Raw genomic sequence first — 12459 nt, 5'->3', positions numbered from 1 at the left:
GACGTTTGCTCACTTTGCTCTGAATAATAACCAAATTCGTACATCTTCAGCAGGAATTACGCACAATGCTAGCATCTGCTTATCCCTCTTCACATGGATAACGTGTATGTACACTGTAGCGAGGCTCATAAACGAATGACATCGCCAAGCATGACATTATACTACAAAATGCATACAATCCACTGTTCTACCAATGCATTCAGAAAACCTCCTATAGCAGTAGAATACTTGTCATAAGTTGTAGAACATCCGTTACTTTCAGTGTACTGCCATGTGTTAGATGCTGCTCGAGGTAGCTCCGCTCGATGCAGGAAGGTTAAAATAATGGATGTCTCGTGTGAGGTTCGAACTCACGACCCCTGGTTTACGAGACCAGTGCTCTACCACTTAGCTAAGAAGGCGGCAGCTTTGCATTTGCGAGCTATCCCTGAATTCTCTCTTCATCATACTCAATCTTGCAGCCCTCATTATACTACAAAATGCATACAATCCACTGTTCTACCAATGCATTCAGAAAACCTCCTAGGCCAGTAGAATACTTGTCATAGGTTGTAGAACATCCGTTACATTCAGTGTACTGCCATGTGTTAGATGCTGCTCGAGGTAGCTCCGCTCGTTGCAGGAAGGTTAAAAAAATGGATGCTTTCTGTGAGGTACGAACTCACGACCCCTGGTTTACGAGACCAGTGCTCTACTTTTAGCTAAGAAGGAGGCAACTAAGCATTTGTAAGCTATCCCCGAATTCCCACTTCATCATACTGAATCTTGCAGCCCTCATTATACTACAAAATGCATACAATCCACTGTTCTACCAATGCATTCAGAAAACCTCCTAGGCCAGAAGAATACTTGTCATAGGTTGTAGAACATCCGTTACTTTCAGTGTACTGCCATGTGTTAGATGCTGCTCGAGGTAGCTCCGCTCGATGCAGGAAGGTTAAAAAAATGGTGCCTTCTGCGAGGTTCGAACTCACGACCCCTGATTTACGAGACCAGTGCACTACCACTGAGCTAAGAAGGCGGCAGCTCTGCATTTGCGAGCTATCCCCGAATTCTCACTTCATCATACTGCATCTTGCAGCCCTCATTATACTACAAAATACATACGATCCACTGTTCTGACAATGCATTCAGAAAAAATCCTAGGCCAGTAGAATACTTGTCATAGGTTGTAGAACATCCGTTACATTCAGTGTACTGCCATGTGTTAGATGCTGCTCGAGGTAGCTCCGCTCGTTGCAGGAAGCTTAAAATAATGGATGCATTCTGTGAGGTACGAACTCACGACCCCTGGTTTACGAGACCAGTGCTCTACCCTTAGCTAAGAAGGAGGCTGCTTTGCATTTGTAAGCTATCCCCGAATTCCCACTTCATCATACTGAATCTTGCAGCCCTCATTATACTACAAAATGCATACAATCCACTGTTCTACCAATGCATTCAGAAAACCTCCTAGGCCAGTAGAATACTTGTCACAGGTTGTAGAACATCCGTTATATTCAGTGTACTGCCATGTGTTAGATGCTGCTCGAGGTTGCTCCGCTCGTGGCAGGAAGGTTTAAAAAATGGATGCTTTCTGTGAGGTACGAACTGACAACCCCTGGTTTACGAGACCAGTGCTCTACCCCTAGCTAAGGAGGAGGCAGCTTTGCATTTGTAAGCTATCCCCGAATTCCCACTTCATCATACTGAATCTTGCAGCCCTCGACCACATAACGGACTTGGCGCACAGCCGCTGCTGGGGGTGTCCACATTGCCGTTTTCGAAATCTCTCGACTGTTTCGCCCTTACGATCGACGACGACCGTCTGGCCACCAAAAGTTTGCGGACTGCAAGATCTTGACCTAGTGCACAGCTTGTAGGATAGCGTGGCTCGACTGCGAAATGCGCCTTTCGGCTCCTCTCTCTGGCTACAGTTTGCTGTTGTCCACCGTGGCAATGACGTTGCCCATGGGGCTTCATGTAAGGCGACTGCACGTCGCTCGGCCAACAGCGGCCTACTGCAGACCGACACTTAAGAGACACAAAATACAAATCGACATCGAGAGACAGGCCCTGTCATATGGCACTCGCGACGTGTACGCTGAAACTGAATGTAAATAATACGTCTCTTGTAGTGGGCGTCGCTCTACTGCAGTGTCACACATGGCGAATAAAACGGAAAACAGTAGAACGTCTGTGTAGGGCCATGTTTTTACCTACAGTGTCACCTGGCTGAATGTGTATAAGCATCTGTGGCATCACTCCTTCGCAGCCAAATTGCCTCACTAGCTGTGTATCTCTAACAAAGATGATGTATGTCCTCACCTGGGTGACGGTTCAAACGATTTCGCCCCCGGGTGGGCTCGAACCACCAACCTTTCGGTTAACAGCCGAACGTGCTAGCCAATTGCACCACGGAGGCCGTGACTTTTGCTCACTATGCTCTGAATAATAACCATATTCGTATATCTTCAGCAGGAATCACGCACATTGCTAGCATCTGCATATGCCTCTTCACATGGATAACGTGTATGTACACTGTAGCGAGGCTCATAAACGAATGACATCGCCAAGCACGACATTATACTACAAAATGCATACAATCCACTGTTCTACCAATGCATTCACAAAACCTCCTAGGCCAGTAGAATACTTCTCATAGGTTGTAGAACATCCGTTACTTTCAGGGTACTGCCATGTGTTAGATGCTGTTCGAGGTAGCTCCGCTCGATGCAGGAAGGTTAAAAAAATGGATGCCTCGTGTGAGGTTCGAACCCACGACCCGTGGTTTACGAGACCAGTGCTCTACCACTGAGCTAAGAAGGCGGCAGCTTTGCATTTGCGAGCTACCCTGTATTCTCACTTCATCATACTGAATCTTGCAGCCCTCATTATACTACAAAATGCATACAATCCACTGTTCTACCAATGCATTCAGAAAACCTCCTAGGCCAGTAGAATACTTGTCATAGGTTGTAGAACATCCGTTACATTCAGTGTACTGCCATGTGTTAGATGCTGCTCGAGGTAGCTCCGCTCGTTGCAGGAAGGTTAAAAAAATGGATGCTTTCTGTGAGGTACGAACTCACGACCCCTGGTTTACGAGACCAGTGCCCTACCCTTAGGTAAGAAGGAGGCAGCTATGCATTTGTAAGCAATCCCCGAATTCCCACTTCATCATACTGAATCTTGCAGCCCTCGACCACATAACGGTCTTGGCGCACAGCCGCTGCTGGGGGTTGTCCACATTGCTGTTTTCCAAATCTCTCGACTGTTTCGCCCTTACGATCGACGACGATCGTCTGGCCACCAAAAGTTTGCGGACTGCAAGATCTTGACCTAGTGCACAGCTTGTGGGATAGCGTGGCTCGACTGCGAAATGCGCCTTTAGGCTCCTCTCTCTGGCTACAGTTTGCTGTTGTCCACCGTGGCAATGACGTTGCCCATGGGGCTTCATGTAAGGCGACTGCACGTCGCTCGGCCAACAGCGGCCTACTGCAGACCGACACTTAAGAGACACAAAATACAAATCGACATCGAGAGACAGGCCCTGTCATATGGCACTAGCGACGTGTACGCTGAAATTGAATGTAAATAATACGTCTTTTGTAGTGGGCGTCGCTCTACTGCAGTGTCACACATGGCGAATAAAACGGAAAACAGTAGAACGTCTGTGTAGGGCCATGTTTTTACCTACAGTGTCACCTGGCTGAATGTGTATAAGTATCTGTGGCATCACACTTTCGCAGCCAAATTGCCACACTAGCTGTGTATCTCTAACAAAGTTGACATATGTCCTCACCTGGGTGACGGTTCAAATGATTTCGCCCCCGGGTGGGCTCGAACCACCAACCTTTCGGTTAACAGCCGAACGCGCTAGACAATTGCGGCACGGAGGCCGGGACTTTTGCTCACTTTGCTCTGTATAATAACCAAATTCGTACATCTTCAGCAGGAATCACGCAGAATGCTAGCATCTGCTTTTGCCTCTTCACATGGATAACGTGTATGTACACTGTAGCGAGGCTCATAAACGAATGACATCGCCAAACATGACATTATACTACAAAATGCATACAATCCACTGTTCTACCAATGCATTCAGAAAACCTCCTAGGCCACTAGAATACTTGTCATAGGTTGTAGAACATCCGTTACCTTCAGTGTACTGCCATGTGTTAGATGCTGCTCGAGGTAGCTCCGCTCGATGCAGGAAGGTTAAAAAAATGGATGCCTTCTGTGAGGTTCGAACTCAAGACCCCTGGTTTACGAGACCAGTGCTCTACCACTGAGCTAAGAAGGCGGCAGCTTTGCATTTGCGAGCTATCCCCGAATTCTCACTTCATCATACTGAATCTTGCAGCCCTCATTATTCTACAAAATACATACAATCCACTGTTCTGACAATGCATTCAGAAAAAATCCTAGGCCAGTAGAATACTTGTCATAGGTTGTAGAACATCCGTTACATTCAGTGTACTGCCATGTGTTAGATGCTGGTCGAGGTAGCTCCGCTCGTTGCAGGAAGGTTAAAAAAATGGATGCTTTCTGTGAGGTACGAACTCACGACCCCTGGTTTACGAGACCAGTGCTCTACCCTTAGCTAAGAAGGAGGCAGCTTTGCATTTGTAAGCTATCCCCGAATTCCCACTTCATCATACTGAATCTTGCAGCCCTCGACCACATAACGGACTTGGTGCACAGCCGCTGCTGTGGGTGTCCACATTGCCGTTTTCCAAATCTCTCGACTGTTTCGCCCTTACGATCGACGACGACCGTCTGGCCACCAAAAGTTTGCGGACTGCAAGAATTTGACCTAGTGCACAGCTTGTGGGATAGCGTGGCTCGACTGCGAAATGCGCCTTTCGGCTCCTCTCTCTGGCTACAGTTTGCTGTTGTCCACCGTGGCAATGACGTTGCCCATGGGGCTTCATGTAAGGCGACTGCACGTCGCTCGGCCAACAGCGGCCTACTGCAGACCGACACTTAAGAGACGCAAAATACAAATCGACATCGAGAGACAGGCCCTGTCATATGGCACTAGCGACGTGTACGCTGAAATTGAATGTAAATAATACGTCTTTTGTAGTGGGCATCGCTCTACTGCAGTTGGTTAGCACACTGGACTCGCATTCGCTAGGACGACGGTTCAATCCCGTCTCCGGCAGTCCTGATTTAGGTTTTCCGTGATTTCCCTTAATCGCTTCAGGCAAATGTCGGGATGGTTCCTTTGAAAGGGCACGGCCGATTTCCTTCCCCATCCTTCCCTCACCCGAGCTGGCGCTCCGTCTCTAATGACCTCGTTGTCGATGGGACGTTAAACAGTAATGTCCTCCTCCTCTACTGCAGTGTCACACATGGCGAATAAAACGGAAAACACTAGAACGTCTGTGTAGGGCCATGTTTTTACCTACAGTGTCACCTGGCTGAATGTGTATAAGCATCTGTGGCATCACACTTTCGCAGCCAAATTGCCACACTAGCCGTGTATCTCTAACAAAGTTGACGTATGTCCTCACCTGGGTGACGGTTCAAACGATTTCGCCCCCGGGTGGGCTCGAACCACCAACCTTTCAGTTAACAGCCGAACGCGCTAGCCAATTGCGCCATGGAGGCCGTGACTTCTGCTCACCTTGCTCTGTATAATAACCAAATTCGTACATCTTCAGCAGGAATCACGCAGAATGCTAGCATCTGCTTTTGCCTCTTCAAATGGATAACGTGTATGTACACTGTAGCGAGGCTCATAAACGAATGACATCGCCAAGCATGACATTATACTACAAAATGCATACAATCCACTGTTCTACCAATGCATTCAGAAAACCTCCTAGGCCAGTAGAATACTTGTCATAGGTTGTAGAACATCCGTTACATTCACCGTACTCCCGTGTGCTAGATGCTGCTCGAGGTAGCTCCGCTCGTTGTAGGAAGGTTAAAAAAATGGTTGCTTTCTGTGAGGTACGAACTCACGACCCCTGGTTTACGAGACCAGTGCTCTACCACTCAGCTAAGAAGGCGGCAGCTTTGCATTTGCGAGCTATCCCCGAATTCTCACTTCATCATACTGAATCTTGCAGCCCTCATTATACTACAAAATACGTACAATCCACTGTTCTGACAATGCATTCAGAAAACCTCCTAGGAAAGTAGAATACTTGTCATAGGTTGTAGAACATCCGTTACATTCACCGTACTCCCGTGTGTTAGATGCTGCTCGAGGTAGCTCCGCTCGTTGTAGGAAGGTAAAAAAAATGGTTGCTTTCTGTGAGGTACGAACTCACGACCCCTGGTTTACGAGACCAGTGCTCTACCCTTAGCTAAGAAGGAGGCAGCTTTGCATTTGTAAGCTATCCCCGAATTCCCACTTCATCATACTGAATCTTGCAGCTCTCATTATACTACAAAATAAATACAATCCACTGTTCTACCAATGCATTCAGAAAACCTCCTAGGACAGTAGAATACTTGTCATAGGTTGTAGAACATCCGTTACTTTCAGTGTACTGCCATGTGTTAGATGCTGCTCGAGGTAGCTCCGCTCGTTGTAGGAAGGTTAAAAAAATGGATGCTTTCTGTGAGGTACGAACTCACGAACCCTGGTTTACGAGACCAGTGCTCTACCCTTAGCTAAGAAGGAGGCAGCTTTGCATTTGTAAGCTATCCCCGAATTCCCACTTCATCATACTGAATCTTGCAGCCTTCGACCACATAACGGACTTGGCGCACAGCCGTTGCTGGGGGTGTCCACATTGCCGTTTTCCAAATCTCTCGACTGTTTCGCCCTTACGATCGACGACGACCGTCTGGCCACCAAAAGTTTGCGGACTGCAAGATCTTGACCTAGTGCACAGCTTGTGGGATAGCGTGGCTCGACTGCGAAATGCGCCTTTCGGCACCTCTCTCTGGCTACAGTTTGCTGTTGTCCACCGTGGCAATGACTTTGCCCATGTTGCTTCATGTAAGGCGACTGCACGTCGCTCGGCCAACAGCGGCCTACTGCAGACCGACACTTAAGAGACACAAAATACAAATCGACATCGAGAGACAGGCCCTGTCATATGGCACTCGCGACGTGTACGCTGAAGTTGAATGTAAATAATACGTCTTTTGTAGTGGGCGTCGCTCTACTGCAGTGTCACACATGGCGAATAAAACGGAAAACAGTAGAACGTCTGTGTAGGGCCATGTTTTTACCTACAGTGTCACCTGGCTGAATGTGTATAAGCATCTGTGGCATCACTCCTTCGCAGCCAAATTGCCACCCTAGCTGTTTATCTCTAACAAAGTTGACGTATGTCCTCACCTGGGTGAGGGTTCAAACGATTTCGCCCCCAGGTGGGCTCGAACCACCAACCTTTCGGTTAACAGCCGAAAGCGCTAGCCAATTGCGCCACGGAGGCCGTGACTTTTGCTCACTTTGCTCTGTATAATAACCAAATTCGTACATCTTCAGCAGGAATCACGCAGAATGCTAGCATCTGCTTATGCCTCTTCACATGGATAACGTGTATGTACACTGTAGCGAGGCTCATAAACGAATGACATCGCCAAGCATGACATTATACTACAAAATGCATACAATCCACTGTTCTACCAATGCATTCAGAAAACCTCCTAGGCCAGTAGAATACTTGTCATAGGATGTAGAACATCCGTTACTTTCAGTGTACTGCCATGTGTTAGATGCTGCTCGAGGTAGCTCCGCTCGATGCAGGAAGGTTAAAAAAATGGATGCCTTCTGTGAGGTTCGAACTCACGACCCTTGGTTTACGAGAGCAGTGCTCTACCACTGAGCTAAGAAGGCGGCAGCTTTGCATTTGCGAGCTATCCCCGAATTCTCACTTCATCATACTGAATCTTGCAGCCCTCACTATACTACAAAATACATACAATCCACTGTTCTGACAATGCATTTAGAAAAATTCGTAGGCCAGTAGAATACTTGTCATAGGTTGTAGAACATCCGTTACATTCAGTGTACTGCCATGTGTTAGATGCTGCTCGAGGTAGCTCCGCTCGTTGCAGGAAGGTTAAAAAATTGGAAGCTTTCTGTGAGGTACGAACTCACGACCCCTGGTTTACGAGACCAGTGCTCTACCCTTAGCTAAGAAGGAGGCAGCTTTGCATTTGTAAGCTATCCCCGAATTCCCACTTCATCATACTGAATCTTGCAGCCCTCGAAAACATAACGGACTTGGCGCACAGCCGCTGCTGGGGGTGTCCACATTGCCGTTTTCCAAATCTCTCGACTGTTTCGCGCTTACGATCGACGACGACCGTCTGGCCACCAAAAGTTTGCGGACTGCAAGATCTTGACCTAGTGCACAGCTTGTGGGATAGCGTGGCTCAACTGCGAAATGCGCCTTTCGGCTCCTCTCTCTGGCTACAGTTTGCTGTTGTCCACTGTTCTACCAATGCATTCAGAAAACCTCCTAGGCCAGTAGAATACTTGTCATAGGTTGTAGAACATCCGTTACTTTCAGTGTACTGCCATGTGTTAGATGCTGCTCGAGGTAGCTCCGCTCGATGCAGGAAGGTTAAAAAAATGGATGCCTTCTGTGAGGTTCGAACTCACGACCCCTGGTTTACGTGACCAGTGCTCTACCACTGAGCTAAGAAGGCGGCAGCTTTGTATTTGCGAGCTATCCCCGAATTCTCACTTCATCATACTGAATCATGCAGCCCTCATTATACTACAAAATAAATACAATCCACTGTTCTGACAATGCATTCAGAAAAAATCCTAGGCCAGTAGAATACTTGTCATAGGTTGTAGAACATCCGTTACATTCAGTGTACTGCCATGTGTTAGATGCTGCTCGAGGTAGCTCCGCTCGTTGCAGGAAGGTTAAAAAAAAGGATGCTTTCTGTGAGGTACGAACTCACGAACCCTGGTTTACGAGACCAGTGCTCTACCCTTAGCTAAGAAGGAGGCAGCTTTGCATTTGTAAGCTATCCCCGAATTCCCACTTCATCATACTGAATCTTGCAGCCCTCGACCACATAACGGACTTGGCGCACAGCCGCTGCTGGGGGTGTCCACATTGCCGTTTTCCAAATCTCTCGACTGTTTCGCCCTTACGATCGACGACGACCGTCTGGCCACCAAAAGTTTGCGGACTGCAAGATCTTGACCTAGTGCACAGCTTGTGGGATAGTGTGACTCGACTGAGAAATGCGCCTTTCGGCTCCTCTCTCTGGCTACAGTTTGCTGTTGTCCACCGTGGCAATGACGTTGCCCATGGGGCTTCACGTAAGGCGACTGCACGTCGCTCGGCCAACAGCGGCCTACTGCAGACCGACACTTAAGAGACACAAAATACAAATCGACATCGAGAGACAGGCCCTGTCATATGGCACTCGCGACGTGTACGCTGAAATGGAATGTAAATAATACGTCTTTTGTAGTGGGCGTCGCTCTACTGCAGTGTCACACATGGCGAATAAAACGGAAAACAGTAGAACGTCTGTGTAGGGCCATGTTTTTACCTACAGTGTCACCTGGCTGAATGTGTATAACATCTGTGGCATCACTCCTTCGCAGCCAAATTGCCACACTAGCTGTGTATCTGTAACAAAGTTGACGTATGTCCTCACCTGGGTGACGGTTAAAACGATTTCGCCCCCGGGTGGGCTCGAACCACGAACCTTTCGGTTAACAGCCGAACGCGCTAGCCAATTGCGCCACGGAGGCCGTGACTTTTGCTCACTTTGCTCTGTATAATAACCAAATTCGTACATCTTCAGCAGGAATCACACAGAATGCTAGCATCTGCTTATGCCTCTTCACATGGATAACGTGTATGTACACTGTAGCGAGGCTCATAAACGAATGACATCGCCAAGCATGACATTATACTACAAAATGCATACAATCCACTGTTCTACCAATGCATTCAGAAAACCTCCTAGGCCAGTAGAATACTTGTCATAGGTTGTAGAACATCCGTTACTTTCAGTGTACTGCCATGTGTTAGATGCTGCTCGAGGTAGCTCCGCTCGATGCAGGAAGGTTAAAAAAATGGATGCCTTCTGTGAGGTTCGAACTCACGACCCCTGGTTTACGTGACCAGTGCTCTACCACTGAGCTAAGAAGGCGGCAGCTTTGTATTTGCGAGCTATCCCCGAATTCTCACTTCATCATACTGAATCATGCAGCCCTCATTATACTACAAAATACATACAATCCACTGTTCTGACAATGCATTCAGAAAAAATCCTAGGCCAGTAGAATACTTGTCATAGGTTGTAGAACATCCGTTACATTCAGTGTACTGCCATGTGTTAGATGCTGCTCGAGGTAGCTCCGCTCGTTGCAGGAAGGTTAAAAAAAAGGATGCTTTCTGTGAGGTACGAACTCACGAACCCTGGTTTACGAGACCAGTGCTCTACCCTTAGCTAAGAAGGAGGCAGCTTTGCATTTGTAAGCTATCCCCGAATTCCCACTTCATCATACTGAATCTTGCAGCCCTCGACCACATAACGGACTTGGCGCACAGCCGCTGCTGGGGGTGTCCACATTGCCGTTTTCCAAATCTCTCGACTGTTTCGCCCTTACGATCGACGACGACCGTCTGGCCACCAAAAGTTTGCGGACTGCAAGATCTTGACCTAGTGCACAGCTTGTGGGATAGTGTGGCTCGACTGAGAAACGCGCCTTTCGGCTCCTCTCTCTGGCTACAGTTTGCTGTTGTCCACCGTGGCAATGACGTTGCCCATGGGGCTTCATGTAAGGCGACTGCACGTCGCTCGGCCAACAGCGGCCTACTGCAGACCGACACTTAAGAGACACAAAATACAAATCGACATCGAGAGACAGGCCCTGTCATATGGCACTCGCGACGTGTACGCTGAAATTGAATGTAAATAATACGTATTTTGTAGTGGGCGTCGCTCTACTGCAGTGTCACACATGGCTAATAAAACGGAAAACAGTAGAACGTCTGTGTAGGGACATGTTTTTACCTACAGTGTCACCTGGCTGAATGTGTATAACATCTGTGGCATCACTCCTTCGCAGCCAAATTGCCACACTAGCTGTGTATCTGTAACAAAGTTGACGTATGTCCTCACCTGGGTGACGGTTAAAACGATTTCGCCCCCGGCTGGGCTCGCACCACGAAACTTTCGGTTAACAGCCGAACGCGCTAGCCAATTGCGCCACGGAGGCCGTGACTTTTGCTCACTTTGCTCTGTATAATAACCAAATTCGTACATCTTCAGCAGGAATCACGCAGAATGCTAGCATCTGCTTATGCCTCTTTACATGGATAACGTGTATGTACACTGTAGCGAGGCTCATAAACGAATGACATCGCCAAGCATGACATTATACTACAAAATGCATACAATCCACTGTTCTACCAATGCATTCAGAAAACCTCCTAGGCCAGTAGAATACTTGTCATAGGTTGTAGAACATCCGTTACTTTCAGTGTACTGCCATGTGTTAGATGCTGCTCGAGGTAGCTCCGCTCGATGCAGGAAGGTTAAAAAAATGGATGCCTTCTGTGAGGTTCGAACTCACGACCCCTGGTTTACGTGACCAGTGCTCTACCACTGAGCTAAGAAGGCGGCAGGTTTGTATTTGCAAGCTATCCCCGAATTCTCACTTCATCATACTGAATCTTGCAGCCCTCATTATACTACAAAATACATACAATCCACTGTTCTGACAATGCAATCAGAAAAAATCCTAGGCCAGTAGAATACTTGTCATAGGTTGTAGAACATCCGTTACATTCAATGTACTGCCATGTGTTAGATGCTGCTCGAGGTAGCTCCGCTCGTTGCAGGAAGGTTAAAAAAATGGATGCTTTCTGTGAGGTACGAACTCACGACCCCTGGTTTACGAGACCAGTGCTCTACCCTTAGCTAAGAAGGAGGCAGCTTTGCATTTGTAAGCTATCCCCGAATTCCCACTTCATCATACTGAATCTTGCAGCCCTCGACCACATAACGGACTTGGCGCACAGCCGCTGCTGGGGGTGTCCACATTGCCGTTTTCCAAATCTCTCGACTGTTTCGCCCTTACGATCGACGACGACCGTCTGGCCACCAAAAGTTTGCGGACTGCAAGATCTTGACCTAGTGCACAGCTTGTGGGATAGCGTGGCTCGACTGCGAAATGCGCCTTTCGGCTCCTCTCTCTGGCTACAGTTTGCTGTTGTCCACCGTGGCAATGACGTTGCCCATGGGGCTTCATGTAAGGCGACTGCACGTCGCTCGGCCAACAGCGGCCTACTGCAGACCGACACTTAAGAGACACAAAATACAAATCGACATCGAGAGACAGGCCCTGTCATATGGCACTCGCGACGTGTACGCTGAAATGGAATGTAAATAATACGTCTTTTGTAGTGGGCGTCGCTCTACTGCAGTGTCACACATGGCGAATAAAACGGAAAACAGTAGAACGTCTGTGTAGGGCCATGTTTTTACCTACAGTGTCACCTGGCTGAATGTGTATAAGCA

The 12459-nt window shown here is 47.9% G+C and overlaps 14 non-coding genes across 14 annotated transcripts; all 14 read right to left on the bottom strand.

Moving 5' to 3' along the window:
* Nucleotides 1-329: 329 nt before the first annotated feature.
* On the bottom strand, nt 330-401 carry Trnat-cgu (transfer RNA threonine (anticodon CGU)). Its single transcript has one exon. It is a non-coding gene; the product is annotated as a tRNA-Thr (tRNA).
* A 548-nt stretch (nt 402-949) lies between these two features.
* Nucleotides 950-1021, bottom strand: Trnat-cgu (transfer RNA threonine (anticodon CGU)). The gene has a single exon. It is a non-coding gene; the product is annotated as a tRNA-Thr (tRNA).
* Nucleotides 1022-2330: 1309 nt separating this feature from the next.
* Trnan-guu (transfer RNA asparagine (anticodon GUU)) lies at nt 2331-2404 on the bottom strand. Its single transcript has one exon. It is a non-coding gene; the product is annotated as a tRNA-Asn (tRNA).
* A 332-nt stretch (nt 2405-2736) lies between these two features.
* Trnat-cgu (transfer RNA threonine (anticodon CGU)) lies at nt 2737-2808 on the bottom strand. The gene has a single exon. It is a non-coding gene; the product is annotated as a tRNA-Thr (tRNA).
* A 999-nt stretch (nt 2809-3807) lies between these two features.
* Nucleotides 3808-3881, bottom strand: Trnan-guu (transfer RNA asparagine (anticodon GUU)). Its single transcript has one exon. It is a non-coding gene; the product is annotated as a tRNA-Asn (tRNA).
* Nucleotides 3882-4213: 332 nt separating this feature from the next.
* Nucleotides 4214-4285, bottom strand: Trnat-cgu (transfer RNA threonine (anticodon CGU)). Its single transcript has one exon. It is a non-coding gene; the product is annotated as a tRNA-Thr (tRNA).
* Nucleotides 4286-5524: 1239 nt separating this feature from the next.
* Nucleotides 5525-5598, bottom strand: Trnan-guu (transfer RNA asparagine (anticodon GUU)). The gene has a single exon. It is a non-coding gene; the product is annotated as a tRNA-Asn (tRNA).
* A 332-nt stretch (nt 5599-5930) lies between these two features.
* Trnat-cgu (transfer RNA threonine (anticodon CGU)) lies at nt 5931-6002 on the bottom strand. Its single transcript has one exon. It is a non-coding gene; the product is annotated as a tRNA-Thr (tRNA).
* Nucleotides 6003-7311: 1309 nt separating this feature from the next.
* On the bottom strand, nt 7312-7385 carry Trnan-guu (transfer RNA asparagine (anticodon GUU)). Its single transcript has one exon. It is a non-coding gene; the product is annotated as a tRNA-Asn (tRNA).
* A 332-nt stretch (nt 7386-7717) lies between these two features.
* Trnat-cgu (transfer RNA threonine (anticodon CGU)) lies at nt 7718-7789 on the bottom strand. Its single transcript has one exon. It is a non-coding gene; the product is annotated as a tRNA-Thr (tRNA).
* Nucleotides 7790-8535: 746 nt separating this feature from the next.
* Trnat-cgu (transfer RNA threonine (anticodon CGU)) lies at nt 8536-8607 on the bottom strand. Its single transcript has one exon. It is a non-coding gene; the product is annotated as a tRNA-Thr (tRNA).
* A 998-nt stretch (nt 8608-9605) lies between these two features.
* On the bottom strand, nt 9606-9679 carry Trnan-guu (transfer RNA asparagine (anticodon GUU)). Its single transcript has one exon. It is a non-coding gene; the product is annotated as a tRNA-Asn (tRNA).
* A 332-nt stretch (nt 9680-10011) lies between these two features.
* Nucleotides 10012-10083, bottom strand: Trnat-cgu (transfer RNA threonine (anticodon CGU)). Its single transcript has one exon. It is a non-coding gene; the product is annotated as a tRNA-Thr (tRNA).
* Nucleotides 10084-11487: 1404 nt separating this feature from the next.
* Trnat-cgu (transfer RNA threonine (anticodon CGU)) lies at nt 11488-11559 on the bottom strand. Its single transcript has one exon. It is a non-coding gene; the product is annotated as a tRNA-Thr (tRNA).
* Between the last annotated feature and the right edge of the window lie 900 nt (nt 11560-12459).

This window comes from Schistocerca gregaria, chromosome 5, assembly GCF_023897955.1.
Source record: "Schistocerca gregaria isolate iqSchGreg1 chromosome 5, iqSchGreg1.2, whole genome shotgun sequence".
Lineage (NCBI taxonomy): Eukaryota > Metazoa > Arthropoda > Insecta > Orthoptera > Acrididae > Schistocerca > Schistocerca gregaria.
This window is presented reverse-complemented; position numbering and strand designations above follow the sequence as displayed.